At 42.0% G+C, this 20,796-nt stretch overlaps 1 protein-coding gene and 1 long non-coding RNA gene across 5 annotated transcripts in view; one reads left to right on the forward strand and one right to left on the reverse strand.

The window, feature by feature from the left end:
* RESF1 (retroelement silencing factor 1) overlaps window positions 1–14,910 on the reverse strand; it is a 49,431-nt gene extending 34,521 nt beyond the window's left edge. For 2 of the 4 annotated variants that reach the window (XM_058189940.1, XM_058189943.1), the window contains exons 1-2: window positions 14,772–14,910; window positions 13,929–14,094 (exon numbers count right to left, since the gene is read on the reverse strand). The gene's annotated coding sequence lies outside the window, so the exon portion shown is untranslated. Of the gene's footprint in view, window positions 1–6,439; window positions 6,538–13,928; window positions 14,095–14,251; window positions 14,387–14,771 lie in introns of those variants that run through there. The other 2 variants (XM_058189941.1, XM_058189942.1) reach the window with 2 other exon arrangements.
* Window positions 14,911–15,040: 130 nt separating this feature from the next.
* Window positions 15,041–17,018, forward strand: LOC131201761 (uncharacterized). Its single transcript, XR_009155993.1, has 2 exons — window positions 15,041–15,179; window positions 15,662–17,018. It is a non-coding gene; the product is annotated as an uncharacterized LOC131201761 (long non-coding RNA).
* Window positions 17,019–20,796: the final 3,778 nt, after the last annotated feature.

Consider the following 20,796-nt stretch of genomic DNA (forward strand, 5'->3'; position numbering starts at 1 on the left):
ACAAGGTGAATCATGCAATGATCAGAGTGTCCTACATCTGCTCGTGGTAAAGACCGATAAGCATCTTTTAGTGTTGTGTAGCAATGGTCTAAAGTATTCTTGCCTCTAGTGGGACAATTGACATGCTGAAAGTATTTTGGTAGCTCTTTCCTTAAGTTTGCCTTGTTTTGACCTCCCAAAATAATGACCAGTGAATCGGGGTATTTCGCTTCAGCCTCCATAATTTGGTCAGCTAGAGTTCGTAATGCCTTGTTTACACAGGCTTGTGGTGGGACATAAACAGCAATTAGAAGAAATGAGGAAAATTCATGAGGCAAATAGTATGGTTTGCAGTTGATAATTAATGTCTCTAAGTTTTCATCACAGAATTTGTATATTACAGTTAAATCCTGACACCAGCTGTTGTTGATATATAAGCATAAGCCTCCTCCCTTCTTTTTACCAGATGTTTCTGTAATTCTATCTGATTGTTCAATCTGAAACCGAGATATGCAGGCTGCTATCTTCAATTGATTCATTTAACCAGGTTTCAGAGAAGCATAGGACTGCTGAATTGTGAAAATCAGAATTGTATCTGTTTAAGGAGTATTTCATCCATCTTATTAGCAAGTGAACGTACATTGATTAGGAAAATTGAAGGCAGAGGAGTTTTATTTCTCTTATTTCTTAGCTTGATTAGAATCTCTGCCCGTTTATCTCTCCTTCTTCGCTTTCTCCATTTGTTTTTTTGGGTAATCCATGGTGCTGGGGAAATTGCTTCTTCCTGTGTTAGAATCTCCTCTGCATTTGTAAAGAGCAGGCGGGGTGAGATCATAGAAAGCTGCTCCTTAAAGAAACGTTGCTTAATTTTTAGCAGATAGTCTCATGAGTAAGAAATCCCTAGTGAGTCACAGAGAATAATTAAAAATAAAGAAACAATTAGAGAGCATTTTACGGAGGCAGCCTTCGGCGGTGCCATCTTGGATTTAGCAGGATAATAATAATAAAAAAGTTCTCAATAACCATCTTTATATGATGCATGTACTAGGTCCCTGATGGTGAACCTATGGCACATGTGCCAGAGATGGCACGCAGAGTCCTCTCTATCGGCATGCATGCCGTCACCAGCTGCTCTTCTGGTTTCTTAAAAACAGCCAAAAAACACCCCAAAAACGGTCCAAAAAATGCCCTGAAAACAGCCTAAAAATGGCCAAAAAACAGGCATGTGCATGCCGGCCAGTTGGTCTTTGGGTTTCCGGAGTCTCTGGAGTGCACACTTGCACACACATGCATGTGTGTTCCGGTTTGGGCACTCAGTGCCGAAAAGGTTCACCATCACTGTGCTAGGTCAATGGACATTTTATATCATGCTTTAAATGCCAGGATAAAGATGTCCATGACTATAGTTATAAAAAAGGCAGTTGAACTATGTTTATAGTCCTATAGGTAAGCTGGAGCTACTCCAAGGTATTAGGGATTTGCTTTCAAATTGCATCTAGATTTCTTGGTTACCCTTTCCTGTTTCTGCTAAAAATGCTTCATGCACTTTGACACATCCTTGTGTCCATATTAGACTAAAAATCCCCTTGTATGTCAGTGTGGCTTGCAGCATAATCGCCTAGTGAAAACTGATCATCATCTCGTATTTCCTAAGCAAGATGAAAATCTTAAATTTAATTGCCTACTGCTCTGTGAGATTTGAATTTCTCAATCTGAATCAACAGGAGACACGATGAACAATACAAGAGCCTTTACTGAAGCTTTTGCAAAAGCTGACCCTCTGTGCTAGTCTAGGTAGCTGACAGAAGGGCAATGAGACAAAGGAATACAGTCCTTTAAATACACTTTCCAAGACCACTCCCCCATAACTGCCTCTTTTTGAGTTCACAATCTTATTATTTCCTTATATGGCTATATCCCCTTACACAATCATTGCTACATTTTTAACAACAGTTGCTATACTTTAACAATAAACTATTAATTTTAACAGGACATCTGGTGTCATGAGAGCTAGCTTCCTGGCAATTAGCTTTTTGGCCCAGATTTTGCTATTAACAAATAATATCCTTGTCATAATAGATTGATAACTTTGTTATTGCTAACTCAATTTCTTGCTTAATATTCCCAAATGAGTTCTGAGGTTACACAGAGGATAAACATGGTATAACTATTACTCTTTGCTTTTACAGGAATAATTCTTATTTCTCTCATGCTCCTTTAAGACTACTTGGCCGCATCTTTCAACCTTTTTGTTATATGACATTTCCTGTTAATTCTAAAATGTCAAGTCTTTTGTAAATACCTTTTGAAGCTGTTCATGAATAAGCATTGTTTTGCAAGATACTGTGACATTCTTGTGGTTTGGGACATTTTATAAAGGCTCATCCCGATGTGATAGTTTAATGGCTACGAAATAATGCAGCATTAGGAGCATACCTATTTTTCTCTAAGTCTGTCCTGGGTAATCCTATTTCATAGAGATCATGAAGTCCCTTAATAATTTCTGATTTGCTGACTAGCAATGCTAGATAGAGCATTGTTCTTCACTATATTACACAACAGTAAGTTTCTCTAAAGAGGCTTGTTTTCTTCTATTCCCACAGTCTAGAACAGTGATGGCAAACCTTTTCGGCTCACATGTAAATGCACACACACGTGCCTGGCAGGGCCACACTCCAGAAAAACCGAACTTCCGGATTTTAGCGCACATGCGCGCCCAACAATCAGGCCTGTTTTTGGCACTGCCACGCGTGTGAAGGAATCACTCTCTGGAAAAGCTGAACTTTTGTGTTCTGGCGCACATATACACCCGGCAATCAGCTTGCTGGCACCTGCGCACACCTGTTTTCAGCACTGCTGCACACGTTAAGGACAGCTGATGGTTGCACACGCATGCACACCAGAAACCTGGAAGACAAACAGGCAAGACTGCAGGTGCTGGGCGACATAACTTTGTGTACCACTTTGGGCATGCGTGCCATAGGTTCGCCATCATGGGTCTAGAACATGAAACATAAGTGTTTGAAAAAAGGAAACAAGGAAAATGAAAGAGAAAATATTGGATAAATGATCATTGTCCTGTTTGGTAATTTGAGTCTGCTCTGAGGAGCTGCATATTATGTAGATTGCTTAAGTTGCTTAAGTTGCTAAAAAGGTAAGAATCTAGCAAGGAACATTAGAAAAGTGCCACAACCAAAAGGAAGTGAGAGTCTGGGAAACTGCTGACACATGCTGAATTAGCAATTTCTAGGCTAATTCTAATTCGCGGTGGCTCAGGGGCTAGGATGTTGAGCTTGTCGATCGAAAGGTCGGCAGCTCGGCGGTTCGAATCCCTAGTGCTGCCCTGTAACGGGGTGAGCTCCCGTTACTTATCCCAGCTTCTGCCAACCTAGCAGTTTTGAAAGCAAGTAAAAATGCAAGTAGAAAAAATAGGGACCATCTTTGGTGGGAAGGTAACAGTGTTCCGTGCACCTTTGACGTTGAGTCATGCCAGCCACATGACTACGGAGTCGTCTTTGGACAGCGCTGGCTCTTTGGCTTTGAAACAGAGATAAGCACCACCCCCTAGAGTCGGCAACGACTAACACGTATGTGCGAGGGGAACCTTTACCTTTACTTTTACGTTTAGGCTAATTCTGCCAACTGCCAGCAGTTCAATTCTCACTGGCTCAAGGTTAACTCAGCCTTCCATCCTTCCGAGGTCGGTAAAATGAGGACCCAGATTGTTGGGGGCAATATGCTGGCTCTGCTTAGAATAGAATAGAATAGAATAGAATTTTTATTGGCCAAGTGTGACTGGACACACAAGGAATTTGTCTTGGTGCATATGCTCTCAGAGAGGGTTATAAAGCACTATGAAGCTGTATATAAATCTAAGTGCTATTGCTATTGCTATAAACAATCCAACAAGGAAGGGTTGCTTCAATTGCCTGAAGATGAAAACTTATCATAAAAGACATAAAAACCTCTATTTACATATTTTACATTCTCCTTCTGCATAGTATTTTAATAAAATTTAACTCACAGCTATGATTATGGCCTCCCATTCACTGAAAGTGTATTGGAAATTTTCAAAAGTGGGTTTGGCTGCCACTTTCTGTAGCAGCACATAAAGAACCTTGGATCTCTAGAAATGATAACACAATTACATGGACATTGTTATCAGACTAAAGTCCCCTGCAGTAGTGAAGCTACTGCAGCAGGTGCTACTTTACAGTAGAATACCTATCAATTATATCAAAAATTGCTGATGGATAAGATCAATAGAGATGCACTCTCCTTTCTTTCCTAAAAGAGAGCATCCATCTGGGGGATCAGTAAAAGACAGATCCAACAGGAAAATGTTAGAGTCACCTTCTCCAATTAGAAGGCAGGGTTTTTGAATTATTCTGCCCTGTGACAGAAACCATCCCTTTCCGTTATGGTCAATTCAGCTTACTCATTACAGTACTGAATACTCTAAGTACACCAAAATAACAACGGTTGCTTTAGTCACGAAAACAGGACAAATGGAAGAACCATGCATAATAGCAAATAGAGTAAGGCAATTTACAGTGATCCTTAGTTGCTTGAACTGACTCTAAATTTTTCCCCCTTCCAAAGAGTGACGCTGTTTGTAACTTAAAAAACTATTTACATGGTAAATTATGAGTCCCCAGGGATGGAACTGACAGTAGAAATATATTTTGGCAATATTCCCAAAGAGGATTAGTAATATTGTAAGTACTTTTGGCGGTACCATGTAGCTCAAGTTATGTTTGCAAAGGGACAACTTTCTCTTTATCCAAGTAGATGGTTCTGCCCAAATCATCATTCGACTAGTAAAACCCTGCTGTTAATTAAAATAAGCTGTTGGGGGGAGGAATATGGAGTGTTGCTTGTTGGGTTTCAATAATTGCACCCGAGATTTGAGATGGTTACAAGCGTGCGAGCAAGCGTGTTCACACATTTTTATTCTTCCTCTTTTATACATGAAGCATTTGTATAACATGGTACATAGGGAAAAGTCATATAGAGTGATGGGAAGGGCTGTTGTCACAGATATGAGACATGAACTTAGGCTGAACCCTCTTCCAGACCACCTAGGTATGACCAAAAGTATAGAGTATGTAGGAAAGAGGAACGAAACAGCTAAAAATATAGTTATTATGCTGATGTGCAGTGGAGCGTCAAGGGTGGTGTCCCATAATCTCTTGACTTATTACTGAAGCAAGTTTTAATAGAATTATGAGATGGGTCAGGATGGCCAGCTTGGTGACCATCTACTCTACAGTTGCTAGCTGAGCATGCCAAAGCAATGCATTTGCTAATTAAAAGCTCTTATAAGCCTTCTCTCTGTTTTCCTGTTTTATAGGAGACAAATGGGCTATCAAACCCTCACCTTCTGCACCATTCCTAATGTTCTTAGCAGCCTGCCCGCCTCTAACTTTTGCCAGGTACATTCTCTAGGATGGGAAGGATCTGGGCAGAAATTGGGAAAATTCTTGCAATACCCTCTTGTATAATCACAGAATTTAGAATAGACCTTGGTAAAAAAACAAGGATCTACTTTTAATACCACTTGCCTTTTGCCTTATGCATAGATTCCCTCTTACAGAAAGAAATTGTGAGAATTTTCCAATCCTTTCAGCAGAGGTTAGGACTATCAAAAAGTAGAAAGGAATAACAGCTGTCCCAGGATGAAAGATTTGTGTTTTTGAGATGGCCCAAGTGAAGAGTGAACAGTCAGAAAAACCCTTTACCTGCTTAGGAGAACCGAGGCCAAAGCAATTGGTTGTCCAAATATTCTTTCTGTTCGTCCCCTCTCCAAATCCACCATAAAACAAGCCAATTTTGTCTTTTAAGCCACAATTAAATTTCGTGTCTTGAATATTTTCACCTTGCAAAATAGGTTGAATAATGTTGGTATTCATCAAAAACACAGAGCAGAACTTCTCACAACAGTAACAAGGGCTATCAATCCCCTTTGCTCCATTGTCTTTAGATCTGGAGAAACTGTATCTCACTTTTCTGTCTACCTGCAATGAACAGGTAGACCAAATTAGGTCCCCATCTTGTTGAGATTTCATGAAAAATCCCAGGTATAGGCCCTATTCTCAGTAAGGCAAGCACTGTCCCGTCTCCAGGAGAGAAAGTGTCTTCAGAACTAGCTGTAATGCCCCCAGGTTTACCTCATTAATAATCTGCATCATCATTTTGATAGGAACAAAATCCTTGCATCAAATCATTCGATATGTGAGCTGTCCATCACATTAGACTTTAGCCAAACTGTTCAACAACCAGTGCAGCATTATCCATGGCAGGCAAATGGAATTAGCCACCAGTTCTGGAATTTCTCCAATAATATACATACATATTTGAAATCATCTTCACTTGTTCAAGGAAGCTATCGAGCAGCCAATAGATGATACACGATAGTAACTCTAGTCTTTCTTACTCAGCTAGTAAAGCAACTCCTTACCTGCCTTAGTTCCAACAGATTTTCTGGTGAGCAAGGTGAACTTTCTATGGATAACAGCAACTCTCCCTCCAATCTTCCAACCTTGGGATCATACTGCACTGAAAATCATATACACAGTAGTTTTAAACATATTTGAGAAATGTAAAAATCATTCAGGGAAATATGCAGGTTTTATCAAGATAGCTGTAAAGCTCTACCCATTTGCGTGACATTATCTGAGGAAACACCTTTTCCACCCCATCCTAAAGAATAAAAACTCTGACTAGAGTTTTCCATGCTGAGGAAAAGCTGGTGGCTGTCTAGGAGCAGGATTTCTCCATGGAGGGTGCCTCTAGTTATGAAATATCCTTCCCAAAGATGTTAGATATTATATGTTATGAATATATTACAAATATGATCTATGTTATATATTAAAACTAGCTGGACGCCCACGCTTTGCTACGAAACTATATGATCGGGCGTGATAAATTGACACTTAAAGCCTGAAACTTAATGTTGAATGTGTAACTCGGTAGCATCAACGTGTGTTAATAAAAGGCAAATGGCAGTTGGAACAGAGGTGGAGTGGGAGTAGAATGCCCCAGCCCGCAGGCCAGATGAGTCAAGCGCTAGCCACACCCACTCAGTTTAGTGAAGGGGTAGCATCCGTGAAAACTGGCAGTAAGGAAACTGGCAGTTGGGACAAAGTTCCTTTCAGGTGGGGAGGGGGAGTAGAACATCTAACTCCTTAGCATCAGAGCATGAAAATATAACACTGTATATGAAATAGTAATGAACTGATGGTCATTTCAAAAAATCCTTTCTTAGCGAGCACCTAGAAGCCAAGAGGAAATATGTGCCAAATTTCAAGTTTGTAGGTTTTACAGTCCTGGAGATTTTGTGATGAGTGAATGGTATTTGGCTTTTATATACCATATATAGATAAGTCAAGTATACTGGGCTTGTAGTATAGCCATATTTGTTCTTTGCATGAATCCATTTGGAACCTCACATTGCTGGAATGTGTGTAATACTGATGATAACGGAAGGTCCTGAATGTGCATGAGTGATTTATCACTGATGATAAAAGCTGGAACATTAGTGGGTGCAAGCAATGCAACTGATTGCATTTTTCATGGGGTCATAGAACAGAGAGTAAACATGTGAAGTTCCTGATGTGACACATGAATTTTAGAGTAAACAAGTTCAGTATAAACAGAAGACTGGAATGAACCCAGATCTCCAAAGTGTGAAATGACACCCTGAGTCTGCTTCCCAGCCCATTCTGGTCACCTGTGTTGAGAGTGTATTTGAATATTGTGTGAATGTGTAGCCTAGTTGGGCAGGAAACCTGACAACAGTAACTTCAGTACTATTCTGGGAGGTGCCTTAGAAATGTTGTTGTTGTTTAGAAATATTGCATTTGTTTAGAAATTTTGTTTAGAAATGTTGCACACACCTGACAAGTTATTATTGTATGGAAAACAGGAGGACCAGTACAATGTATGCTGTCTTGAATTTCTGAACCCAAAGTAAGATATAAATCTAACAAACAGGTTGAAAAATGAAACAAATTAAAACAGATTCTATAAACAATTATATAAACTGTTAAAAGCCAAAAGGTGTGGGTCTCCCTACAGCATTCTAAGGTGAAATACGAACTATATATTCTAAGACGGTAGTCCAACAAATATTAAATCATCTGATTTTATATTCAATAGTTCTGGTGGAGGTTTTATTGTTTTTAAGCTTCTAAAAATAAATTATTTATCACAAAGGGAGGAACAAAACAAATCCTGTTATGTGTTAAATGTTAATATGTTAAACTTAACCTGAAAATTATAGGACAGTTTGCATAGATTACTAATATTTAATAGTTTTAACTAGAGAAATTTCTGAAATATCACACAGAGCATCTAGCATCTTATAATTTAATAAACTGAGAAAATGAAATTGGTTCTAAGCATATAACCCTCGGCATTCCTCTAAACGGAGGAACAATTATAATTAGCAGCTGAAGGCTGCAATCATAACATACCATAGGGAGTAAGTCCCAGTGAAGTCAGTTGGATTGACTTTCAAGAAAACATGCAGAGGTCTGTGCTGCACACCTGAAATTTTACACATATTTACTTGAAAGTAACTCCCATTAAAAGCAGCAAAGCATATGTTAAAACACTGATGCAAAGGACTGGGACAAAATATTCGAAGTATACAAATTTATCATCTAAATAAGGCTTCAGCTCCCTAGCACACACTAATTCAAAAATTTCAGGATCAATTGTATGATTTGATTTTTTAAAAATAAATTTTACTTGTTCCTACCATGTTTCCTGCATATTTGACTAACAGTGATTCAAAAGGAAATTTGTTATGGAGCACAAAGAACAAATAAAACAATGAAAGCCTTCTAAACATGCACATGTTTATAATGTATCTAAAATAACAAGTACAGTTCAGTACAAGCTGCTATGGCCTTACTTTCAATTCGTGTTTATTGTTAGGAGGAAACAAGGTTTTAGTAAGATGATAGAGGAGACATCTGTGAGAGAGGGACACTATCAGGTCTCCAGAGAAAAATATCAGCAATAATTCAACATCACCTGGGACATTGTTTTATGCTAAGTGTTTTCATTATTCAGATTATCTCTGTGCCCTCCTAAGTCAAATGGACTCGCACAAAAAATAGTAGAAGCTATGTTCAGCTTTAAGGCTTTTCGGTGGGTGCTTTTTTTTTTCAGACCTGCACCTCCCATTAACCACAGGCAGCACAAACATTTTATGTGCACCTGGAGGACATGGGTAGGTTGCTACAGACCCATAAAGGAAAATAAGAAAATGTCAAGGGCAGGAAAAACCACAGCTACAATTATTTCTACACCAATCATCACTGCTGGAGTATGATGAAGACAGAAAAAGATAGAACCATATCAAATTGTTAAATAAGATTCAACATTTATTTTTTTAGCACAGTTTGTTATATCAGGTAACTAGATCTGGCTGCAAATATCTGAACCTTGATACGTCTACAGGTTATTGCCAATAGTCAACAATTATTGCCAATAGTAAACTTCAAGCAGTGGTTGAATAAATCTGAACATTTGCTCATGATATGGTTGTGATGAAACTAATTACAAGTGTGGACAGCCCAATAAAATAATTATTTCCCTAGAAAATTATAGTTCCACAGACCTGGACAGCCCAAAAACCCATAGATCTTTGACTCCCTGAGGAAACACACTTTTTTTCTTTCTATAGTAATTACATTCACTGGATCAAAAAAACCACCCGTTTGTTTGTTTGTAAAATTGTCTCAGGGCAATTCTAAATCTAAATGTGATTCAATGTTTACTAAGAATAAGGTTACATCCCATAAAACAAGTTTATTAAAATAAACACAGAAGAAAAAGACTTGGTCTATCTGAATAAAAAATCACATTCAAATTATCAAGGTTCAGGTCTGAATCAGGTGGTCAATCCAACTGATTGTTAAGATATTTAATTTAGTAGCTGGAACAGTAAAGTGTACAATGGGCCAGAACACACAGTTGTAGTTGGAACAAGTGGTTCAACTACAACTGGTTGGAGAGTGCTGGCTCAAGCATGAGGCAATCTATGCTGTGATTGGTTGCTGTGGGTGTTAGGGTCCCCTTTTCCTCCTTTTTCTTCTGTGTGCTTTGTATGCTATTTAGATTTACGGTACCTCATGATATTTCTGTTTTTTTTTATTAAAAAAGTTTTACAAAAAAATTTCTCCTCCATACATCCCCCCCTCCCCCCAACCCCAACCCTTTCCCTCCTTCCCCCATCCCCTCCCCCTCCCGACTTCCCAGAGTAAATACAGGGTATTGTATCTAACAATCATAAACTAAAATATGCTAATTAACATAAACTCCCCTCTATCTTCTTGAACCTCAACTCTCCTTTTCCATAAAAAAGAAGAAAAAGGAAAATATTAATACTAATACAATTACATTCTATTCATTTAAAAGCTATTTAGTATTTTGTTATTTCAATTCAATTTTTTTTAAAAAAGAAAAGAAACAATCCGTCTCCATTATATATATTTTTCGAAAGTAATCTTTCAAATACGCTGATAATTCTACCTTCTCACCTAAATCCATTAAATTTAAAATCCAATCTTCTGTAATAAACAATATCCCATCTTCCAATGTTGTAATATTCCTCAGTATACCTTATAATCCATCAAATTTATATTATCCATCATACATAATAAGCATCATCTTTTTAGCTTATATATATTCCCCACACTATAAATTTCTAAATATTTTACACCCCATTTATCATACAATCCATAACTAATTATATTTCTTATCCCTACACAATATTACACTATCAAAGGATTTCAATATATCTTATATTCCCTCAAATTTATATATCCATCATACCCTTATAATTTACCCATCCCATAAAAGGAAAGTCTTTTCATTTGAAAATCCTACTTCTTTACTCCTTGCTCTTTACATTTAATAGTTACAATCATACTTTGATCCTCCCCTGCAGCTTTCTGTTTCTTCTCCCAATATTACAGCCCCAATTTTAGGTTGTATTTGCTTTGCTTCCTTTTCCCCTTTTTTAACCATTGCCACCTCTCCTTCTATCTTAACTTCTAACAATGGCAAACTTCCAGCCTTTAATACTTTAGTATAAAAATCTCTTGCTTTAAAAACTGCATTAAGACAATATTTCCCTCCCTTATAGTTTACTGTTAATCCAGCTGGTACATTCCATCTATACTGTATCTGGAGATTTCTAAGCTGATCCACCAAAAAAGCATATTCTTTTCTATTTCTTAACATTTTGGAAGGGATTTCTTTCAATACTAATACCTCTTGTCCCAATATTTGAATTTTATTTTTGTAAGAAATTTGTGAAATTTCATTCCTAATCTTCCTAGATGTAAAATAAATTACTACATCTCTTGGCAATTGTCTCTGCTTTGCAACCCATGAATTAACACGGTAAATTTTTTCAATTTGGATTTCAAAAGTCCACTGGTTTCTGTCCAATCAGCTGTCCAAAAGCCTCTGCAAAAATCTCTTTTAAGTACTCTCGTTTATTTTCTTTCAGGCCTCTTACTCTCAATGCAGATTCCATAACTCTGTATTGCAATAAAACCCGCTTTTCTTCTGCTCTCTCCGCCTTGGTCTGAAACTCCTCTATTTTATTTTTGTAAGAAATTTGTGAAATTTCATTCCTAATCTTCCTAGATGTAAAATAAATTACTACATCTCTTGGCAATTGTCTCTGCTTTGCAACCCATGAATTAACACGGTAAATTTTTTCAATTTGGATTTCAAAAGTCCACTGGTTTCTGTCCAATCAGCTGTGCAAAAGCCTCTGCAAAAATCTCTTTTAAGTCCTCTCGTTTATTTTCTTTCAGGCCTCTTACTCTCAATGCAGATTCCATAATTCTGTATTGCAATAAAACCCGCTTTTCTTCTGCTCTCTCCGCCTTGGTCTGAAACTCCTCTATTTTACTTTTTAAGTTCAGATTAACTTGATCAATCTCTTCCACTTTTTCATCCAATTGTTTTATATATTCAACCAGGTCTTAATTGCTGCAATCACTTCTTCTCTTATCTCTTCGTCCTCAGCTGCAACAAAATCCTTAATTTTCAATATTTTCTCCTCAATTTCCTTAATTTTTTTTATCCCGAACAGCAATTTGAACCTTTAGAAATTCCTTCAGCTCCTCTTGTAAGTTATGTAGTTGAACTAATGGGGCTCCAACTTCCTTGAAAACAGCAGGCTGTATTTGTACAGAAGCCATCTTACTTTGATTTTATAATTTAAAACAAAGTCAAATCTTTTTGTAAACACAGTATTTAAGTTGAATAAATCAGTTATATAATCCTTCCAGCTTTCACTTTATAGTTTCTTCATATAAACGTAAAATCCAGCAAGTTTAAACAAAGTTATAAACAGCAGCAGTGTTAATAAGCATCTCTTTGACTTTCAGTTTCACACCCATTAAGCTCAGATGCCATTTCCTTTCTTCTCAAATGTAATCCACACAGGGGGTTGATGTCTGGTACTCACATCTACCTTGCCTCCTGACATTGCTCTATCTGGTTAAGTCAAAAATCCATTTAAACTCATTATTGATCACAGATGTGGTCGCGGCGTTTTACTCTGCCAAAATAAAGACAGAGGCGTCCTGGATCCGGAGCTCTTCAGGTTACCAAGGGAGCTCTTCCCTTCAAGCCTCCAGGATCATTCCTGGAGCTTTGGGGGGAGCTCCACCTCCACCCGATCGCTCACCTTTCCCTCTTCACCTGGGGGAAAGGTTTCCAAGCCGCTATACAGCTGATTTTCGCTGTCTTATCAGCTCTACATGATCCAGGACTGGCGGTCTAAAAAGACCGTCCTCAACGACCAGCGGAGCCACAGGAAATCATGGTATTTCTCTGTTGCTGACTACTTGTCTACTATAAATATAAATGATAAATATATTTATTTATATAAAACTACAAGTTCATGTCAGTGTCTCTGACTTCATTTGGACACTTGCTGTGCAATTCTCTGACAGATTCTCTGTCCAGCAAAGCAAAGATGTCTGAAATAGCTGAACTGCAGATCCCCTTGTGCTTATGATTTCATGGGATCCAGGCTGTTGGTTCCCATTTTTTGAATAAAGTCTTTCAATTGCTTTTGCTAATTTTGCCTTGGCCTTCATCATTCTGGAGGGGAGGGTATTCAGAGCCAATCAATTCCCTCATCTTAGGTTTTGGTCAAATAGCTTACAAAACCATTCCACCTTCCATAACTTTCCATTCATTACTTGGCATAATGGTCTTAGATGTATACTCAAACAAGATCCATAATGGTCAACCCATATATAACCTGTACTTTCAGCTTTTTAAAAACATCCTACTATATAGCTATGTATCTTTAAGCTGCAAAGGCACCACATTCGCATAACTTCATATTCCATTCCACTTTTCTCAATCCTCCAGATACAGGTAGTCCTCGAATTACGATCACAATTGAGCCCCAAAATTTATGTCACTAAGTGAAACATTTGTTAAGTGAGTTTTGCCCAATTATATGACTTTTCTTGCCACTGTTAAGTGAATCACTGCAGTTATTCAGTTAGTAAAACGGTTGTTAAGTGAACCTGGCTTCCCCATTGACTTTGCACGTCAGAAGGTTGCAAAACGGGATCACAAGACCCAGGACACTGCAACCATCATAAATAGGAACCAGTTGCCACAAGCATCCGAACTTAGATCACGTGACTATAAGGATGCTGCAATGGTCATAAGTGTGAAAAATGATCATAGGTCACTTTTTTTCAGTGCCATTGTAACAGTCATTAAATGAACTGTTTTAAATCAAGGACTACCTGTATACTAGGGCTGCAGCTACTTCATCTCCTGGCCACCAAGGGACACCAGGAGGGGAAAAAACTCCTTTCAAGCAAGTGATAGAAAAGAGTAAAACTGACAGGGGCTTCCAAGAGCCCAGTAGTAGGAATGCCACTCACTTTCTACCCATTCTCCAAAGCAGCACCAAATTTCAGAGGCACATCATTTCTATCCTTCAGGCATCAGTAATCCTCCAGCTGGGTGGCGGGTCTCACTGGTCTGCAGCCTTCTGGTCCAGGCAAAGCCAGAGGCCCCCTGGCCTGGATCTCCAATTCTCTCCACAGGCTGGGGGGGGGAGAAAAAGAAAGGGAGTTCCAATCAATATAAACCAGTGGTTCCCAACCTTTTTTTTGGCCATGCCCCACCTAAGCATCTCTAAAACCCTGATGCCCCCCACCCCACATGTAATTCTTACTTTACTCATAAAGTGAACTCTACTCACGCGGAGGAAGCCTAAAAGGCCATTAACTTGGTTTAAACAAGATTCAAATTGCCCCCATTAAAAATCAGATTGCCCCACGTTGGGGAACCACTAGTTTAAAATTCTTCTTCTTCTTCTGGAGATAAGTGGAATCAGCATCCAGGATTCCGAGTCACGTTCTTCTAACTGATTAGAAGGAAGGAAGGAAGGAAAAATTCGCTCGGGCTTCCTTCGCCTGAATCATCCTTTTATTCTCCCCCTCCTTCTGCTATTCCCACGGCCGGCTTTGCTGTTTTGCACCAGGGACGGAGCAGCCCCGCTAAGGGACGGCTAGGGGAAGGCCAGCTGACTCCGGCAGCGACGCGCCTCCTTTTCCCGCTCCTTGCAATTAAAAGAGCGGGGAGCGAGCCTTTCCTTCGCTCCGTTCGTCATTTCGGACCTCCCCCCTCCAGGCCCTTTCCTTTTTCTTCCCACACAACCCGGCCTCCCGCAACTCGCCTCCGGTCTCCTTTGAAGCTCGCCGGGCTGAGGCGCCACCTACCTACCAACCACCCCTCGGTGGCCAAGCGGGGCTCCCACCGACGAGGCAGACGGGCACGGGCAGCCACCCCCGGGAGGCCAAGTTTCCAAAGACGAGGACGGCGGGGCTCCCGGGTTCGTCGCTCGGGAAAGAAAGAAAGGAAGGAAGGAAGGAAGGCAGGCAGGCGCGGGACGAGAGTAGCTTTCAAAAGGCGAGCGCGCCCCTTTCAGCCCAGCGCCGAGACAAGGAGGGCTCGAGCCACTGCACTGCTTGGCTTGAATCCGGCCGGAGAGCGAGGAAAGGTGGCTGTGAGGCGACCAGACCGAGGAAAGGAGGAGAAGTGGAGAGAAAAAACAAGGAGCTGCGGCTTCTTAGAAAGAGTCTCCCTCTCCGCCTTGCGAGCCGCCGCCGCTTCTTTGAAGCACTGAGGTTCGGCGTCCCCGAGCAGCTCCTCTTCGCTTTTCCGCCCCCAAAGCTTCAGGCGGGACCGCCCACGAGGCGAGGGAGGAGAAAAACAAGCCTCCTCGGGGAGACTTGAGGCGCTGGCGGAGGGCGTCCTCTTTGCCGCGCTCCGCGAGCGCTCTCTGCTGCCTCGGCCGCGCGTTCCCCCTCAGTCGCCGCGATCTTGGGAGGAAAGGGGCGGCGAAAAGGGAAGGCCCCAAGGCTGAGCCCGACCCCTCCAGAGACCAGCGGGCGGGCGGGCTTTAGAGCCGGCCTGAGTCAGACCGAATCGTCGGTTCTTGAATACCGCCTCGGTCGGCAGATGCTAAGCCGAGAGTCTCGATGCAGGAACTTGGACAATAAATGGGGGGAAAGAATAACTTAAAAAACGGGATGAACGTCGAAAGAGGTTGCGAGGACACGTCCATGTTTTACTGAGGGCTTTTTTTCCCCCTTTCTCCTCTTGCCAGAAGCGTTAACTGGAAGCCGAGAGCGCCTTTTGACTGAAAACACGCCAAACGGTAGAATAGCCCCAACCAGGGAATTGAGCCGTCGATGATCCCGGCCTCCGGAGCTTCTGACTAGCCTGCTCAATACTGTTTGAAATCAGTAAAGGTGGTTCGTTTGTTTGGTTTGTTTTTTTTGCTCTGTTTCTGTCGGAATCCGAATCATTTGGGAACCCGCTGGGTAAGTGACTTCCTTCCCCACTTAGAAGATAAGAAGAAAGCAAAGGTGCTAAAAAAACAACAACTTATAAGCTGAATTTCCAAAGTCTGAAGAATAACAGCAACAGGAGGGTTTATTTCCTTTCCCTGGTTTTTTTTTGTTTGTTTTTTGTTAATCCAAAATTATTCTGCTGTGATTCTGAAGATTCTTCAAGGAAACCTATTGCTGAATAATTGGATTTAAAAAAAAAAAGACTGAGAGAAATGAGAATTATTCCTGTGAAGAAAAGAGCAATAGAAACGCCATATTTATCCTCTGTATAACCTAAGACATCAGCTACGAAATTTTAAGAAAATAACAAGGCTATAAATTTATTAGTACATTCCAGGCGGGGGAAACTAGTTTGCGCGCTAAACATAACAGGAAAGCAGTTGTCGTGCTAAAATTAATAGTGTGTTATCATCAGGGTGTAGCAAACCGTCAAGGTGGTAGAATGTCTGGGAAACCAGCGGTTAAGATTATGCATCCAAAACTTATCCGATGCAAACTGACCAATGATGATGATCAATGATGGGGTGAGGGATTTGGAAATGTATTTAAATGCTGTACTCATTTGTATCATTGCTCAAGCTGTTGTAGAATGAAGAGACACAAGCCAGCTCCTCTGGGAAGGAAGGGTTTATTATATATGCGCAGGTTCAAGTACAGAACAAAGCTGTTGGTCTGAACGAGTTGGGGATTTCCAGCAAAGCTTTATATACCTTATTGCTACGTGCAAGCTGCAAAAACATAGTCTCAGCAAGTTACATACCATATATGGTTACAATTCCAGGAAGAGTATATTGGGGAACCGATACCAGATCAGGGGGTTACACAAACATGTTTACCACGATCGCAAAGTACATTTTCTGCAAAACAGCAGGATGTGGTTATCCAAGCTTAGCACATATGGGTGGTACATGGGTATACGGTCTATTGAGAAAGCTGCTTCTCTGTTACAGCTGACAAGGCCTTTTATTTGCTTGACCAAGGCTGTCTCTAGGGCCTACTGCCGCAGGCCTGTCTGCTTGGTTCTCAGGTTACTTTAGCAACCCACCTTATACCCACTTGAGCACAGAAGGCCAACTTTTGCAAAAGTTCAAATAAAGTTCTTGTATTGTTCACAGCGTCTCCTGTTGATTCAAACTGAGAAATTTAAATCTCACAAGACCAAAACAAACACACCAACTAGTAAAGAGATTTAAAGCTTTATTGTTTGCTTTAGCAAGTAGATTTAAAAAGAATAAAAAACCGCATAACACCGGGCAAGATGATATTAACTCTCTGTTCAGTTTTGAGGAGCCCAAGTGGAACTGTTATGGAATTTCGGGATACACAGAGAATTCCTGGGTGAGCAGAACAGGTTTATTGCGCAAGGTTCAGTCGCATGAAAGATAAGCAATACTGAACAACGATGAGTTCAGATGCAGACGTTCTTATACTCTTTCAGGTACAGGAAACAGGTAAGAGAAAAACAATTTGCTATATATGGTTATACATACACTTAACATATGATTGGTTATATAATGTTGACAGCCCCCTATCTCTGCTGTCCCCTTGTTGCCCCTGGTGCCGTACAGAAGCTAAATATCTTGTTTCTTATTACTCACTAGGTCACAGGTATCTTGCAAAGCTATCTAAGTTTCCATCTAAGTAAGCTTCCTATGTTCTGTCTGCGGTTAAGCTACATGCTACGTGTGACCTTTGCTCATGCTGATTCCTCTGACAAACATGCTTTTGTCTGTCTCCTATTTTGTCTGTCTCCTATAAGTCTTAAATTAATGAGAGTGGATTTTTATCAAACTTCTGTACCTTTTTCAGCTTATTTCCATCTTAGTCCATCTTAATCCATTTTAGAACAATAGCAGAGATTATGAGAAAGCGCACTTTAATCCATTTAAATTTATGTATATCTTATTATTTAGCACGTAATTATAGCTCTGATATTTTGGAATTATTCTGCTGGTTAACCTATTTGTTAGGTTAACCTAGTAGACTATCTGCCTTTGTATTTTTAAGAATGTCTATTTGTCAAGATGATAGATAGGACCCTGGTAACCAATTGCTTATGATGGAAAGGCTAAGAACCCCCTTCACCTAATATCTTTATTATCAAGGTTCTGACTAATGAATCCAACCAATTCAGCACTCTGAGACTTCAAAACTTCCTCAAAGAACTGTTCTATTGAGTACATCATTTTATTTATTTATTTATTTGATTTTTATACCGCCCTTCTCCCGAAGGACTCAGGGCGGTGTACAGGCAAGATAAAACAATACAATATACAGATTAAAATACCATTTAAAAAACTTATTTAAATTAGCCTAAAATTAAAAAATTTCCATACTAAAAACCCCGTTTAAAAATTGATAAAAGATAAAATTCAATTTAAGACAGCCCCGCGCAAATAAAAAGATGCGTCTTCAGTTCACGACGGAATGTCCGAAGGTCAGGTATTTGGCGTAAACCCGGGGGAAGTTCGTTCCAGAGTGTGGGAGCCCCCACAGAGAAGGACCTTCCCCTGGGGGCCGCCAGCCGACATTGCTTGGCGGACGGCACCCTGAGAAGTCCCTCTCTGTGAGAGCGTACGGGTCGGTGGGAGGCATGTGGTAACAGCAGGCGGTCCCGTAAGTACCCAGGCCCTAAGCCATGGAGCGCTTTAAAGGTCGTAACCAGCACCTTAAAGCGCACTCGAAAGGCCACAGGCAGCCAGTGCAGTCTGCGCAGGAGCGGTGTTATATGGGAGCTACGCGGAGCTCCCTCTATCACCCGCAGCTGCATTCTGGACTAACTGAAGCCTCCGAGTGCACTTCAAGGGGAGCCCCATGTAGAGAGCATTACAATAATCCAGGCGAGAGGTAACGAGCGCATGAGTGACCGTGCACAAGGCATCCCGATCAAGGAAGGGGCGCAACTGCCGAACCAGGCGAACCTGGTGGAAGGCCCCCCTGGAGACGGCCGTCAAATGATCTTCAAACGACAGCCGTTCATCCAGGAGGACACCTAAGTTGCGCACCCTATCCTTTGGGGCCAATAACTCGCCTCCAACAGTCAGCCGCGGCTGCAGCTGACTGAATCGGGGTGCCGGCATCCACAGCCACTCCGTCTTGGAGGGATTAAGCTTGAGCCTGTTTCTCCCCATCCAGACCCGTACGGCTTCCACGCACCGGGACAGCACTTCAACAGCTTCATTGGGGTGGCCCGGTGTGGAAAAGTACAGCTGGGTGTCGTCAGCGTACTGCTGGTATCTCACCCCAAAGCCACTGATGATCTCCCCCAACGGCTTCATATAGATGTTGAACAGAAGGAGCGAGAGAATCGACCCCTGCAGCACCCCACAAGTGAGGTCCCTCGCCCACCTCTGCCCCCCTGTCAACACCGTCTGCGACTGGTCAGAGAGATAGGAGGAGAACCACCGATATACGGTGCCTCCCACTCCCAATCCCCCCAACCGGCGCAGCAGGATACCATGGTCGATGGTATCAAAAGCCGCTGAGAGGTCTAATAGGACCAGGGCAGAGGAATAACCCCTGTCCCTGGCCCTCCAGAGATCATCCACCAATGCGACCAAAGCTGTCTCCGTGCTGTACCGGGTCGGAAGCCGGACTGGAACGGGTCTAGATAGACGGCTCCATCCAGGTATTGGGGTAGCTGTCGCGCCACAGCACTCTCTACAACCTTCGCAACAAAGCGAAGGTTGGAGACTGGACGATAATTACCCAAAATAGCTGGGTCCAGGGAGGGCTTCTTGAGGAGGGGTCTCACCACCGCCTCTTTCAAGGCGGCAGGGAAAACCCCTTCCAACAAAGAAGCGTTGATAATCTCCTGAGCCAGCCTCGTGTCACCTCCTGAGTGGCCAGTACCAGCCAGGAAGGACACGGGTCCAGTAAACATGTAGTGGCGTGAAGCCTCCCAACAACCTGTCCACGCCCTCGGAGCCACAGGGTCAAACTCATCCCAAATGGACTCAACAAGAGATGGCTCCTGTGCCTCTCGGCCACGATCCCAATTTCCGTCCAGACCATCCCGGAGCTGAGCGATTTTATCGATTAGATAACCACTAAACTCCTCAGCACGTCCCTGCAACGGGTCATCCCGCCCCTCCTGATGAAGGAGGAGCGGGTCACCAAACAGGGCGGCCGGGCGGTTATCTGCCGACGCAATGAGGGTGGAGGTATATGAGCGCCTCGCCTCCCTCATTGCCACTAGGTAGGTCCTAGAATAGGACCTAACTAGTGTCCGATCAGCTTCAGAACGGCTGGACCTCCAGGTGCTCTCTAGACGTCTTCTCCAGCGTTTCATTTCCCTCAGCCCCTCGGAGAACCAAGGGGCCAAACGAGATCTGCGCCGGGTCAGAGGTCGCAAAGGCACGACACAGTCCAAGGCCCCAGCCACGGCCCGCTCCCAGGCCGCAACTAGTTCCTCAGTCGGGCCGTGGGCCAGATCCTCAGGAATGGCCCAAGCTCCGCCAGGAACCTCTCGGGTCCATCAGGCGCCTGGGACGGAACCACCGTATAGGTTCCGTCTCCCTGCGATGGTGGATGGCGGTTCGAAGTCTAGTCGAAGGAGGAAATGATCGGACCATGACATCGGTTCGGTTACTAAGTCATCTAATTCCAAATCATTTAACCACTGTCCAGAGATATAAATCAGGTCCAGTATGCCTCCCCATGTGCGTGGGGCCATCATTTACCGAATCAGGTCCAAGGCCGTCATGGAAGCCTGGAACTCCCGAGCTGCAGTCGATAACAAGCCAGCCGATGGCAGTTGAAATCCCCATGACTATAAGTCTGGGGTCTCAACCGCCACGGAGGCAAGCACCTCCAACAGCTCGGGCAGGGCTGTGGTCACGCAGCAAGGAGCCAGGTACGATCAACAAGCCCAACTGATTCCTATGGC

Source organism: Ahaetulla prasina, chromosome 7, assembly GCF_028640845.1.
Source record: "Ahaetulla prasina isolate Xishuangbanna chromosome 7, ASM2864084v1, whole genome shotgun sequence".
Classification (NCBI taxonomy): Eukaryota; Metazoa; Chordata; class Lepidosauria; order Squamata; family Colubridae; genus Ahaetulla; species Ahaetulla prasina.